Genomic DNA, 1,105 nt, shown 5'->3' with positions numbered 1-1,105 from the left:
TGTTATATATTATTACTGTAATAGTTACATATATATACAATCAATTATGATTGTATATAAAGTGTATTATTGTTACAGTTACAGCGCGCTGAAAGTTAGCCTGTTAGCCTGCTAAGCTAGCTCGCTAATGCTAAAGTGCAGCAGAGAGGTTTGTACCTGAAGCCGCGGCGCTGTGGTTAAAACTCTCCTCCTCACAGTGTTAGCGCTAATGACGGGATGTGACTCGGATCCGAGCTTCTTTATTTCTTTATTGATGTTTGCTTTTGTTTTAGGAGACTTTGCAGGAAAAAATATATATATATATATCTGCAAGAAAACCGCTGCCTGAGACACTACAAGCCCCGCCCACTATTACTGTTTACAAATCTACTTCCGGTGCCTGGCATGACGTCATATTCGTGCGCGGACACCCTCCAAGCTTATCGCTCGATTTGTGCTTTATTTACTAACACAATTTTATTTATATCAAACTTTACATAACAATTTATCTTTACAGAAATGTGTGTTTCGCCTTCGCGCTGAGAATATTAACGCACTGTCATGTTAAAGTCACTCTCAGGAGGCGGAAGTGAGTCTCTCCGCATTAAACAGCCTGCAGTTCCCGGCTCTCACCTGCAGGTGGCGACATAAAGCCACTCTCACTTCTACACTGTCCTCCTCCTCCAAACCTGTCAGATACGCGAGCATTACACCTGAGACAGAGTAAAATGTTCTTCTACATTAATACAGTTACAAAACATACACACAGCATAACAGCAGCAACCATGCACCTGATTCACACAAAGCTGATTAAAGCAGAATTACATACAGCTGTACGCAAAAGTTTAGGCACCCCTGGGGAAAATATACAGTTAGGTCCGAAAGTATTTGGACAGTGACAGAGGTTTTGTGATTTTGCCTTTATACACCACCACCATTTGTGCATTTAGAGAAGCTGCAGAGATTGCATGCTGTATTTCACGTTCATCTGAAGATCTCAGAAGCTTCTGCTTCTGCTTCTGTAACATGTTCCTATGATGCACAAAAATTATAATAACAATAGCATTTACTTTAAATGATGCATGGTTTTACATTCAGCTGGTGGCCTCCTGCTTAACTGGAAACG

At 40.9% G+C, this 1,105-nt stretch overlaps 1 protein-coding gene across 1 annotated transcript in view; it reads right to left on the bottom strand.

The window, feature by feature from the left end:
- Window positions 1-371, bottom strand: part of phc1 (polyhomeotic homolog 1) — a gene marked incomplete at its 3' end in the record, with an annotated part of 10,591 nt that extends 10,220 nt beyond the window's left edge. The window contains 1 exon segment of the mRNA XM_053231926.1: window positions 157-371.
- Between the last annotated feature and the right edge of the window lie 734 nt (window positions 372-1,105).

Source organism: Pangasianodon hypophthalmus, unplaced genomic scaffold (genome assembly GCF_027358585.1).
Source record: "Pangasianodon hypophthalmus isolate fPanHyp1 unplaced genomic scaffold, fPanHyp1.pri scaffold_113_ctg1, whole genome shotgun sequence".
Taxonomy (NCBI): domain Eukaryota; kingdom Metazoa; phylum Chordata; class Actinopteri; order Siluriformes; family Pangasiidae; genus Pangasianodon; species Pangasianodon hypophthalmus.
Note: the sequence above shows the minus strand (reverse complement) of the source record. Positions and strands in the feature narration are given on the sequence as shown.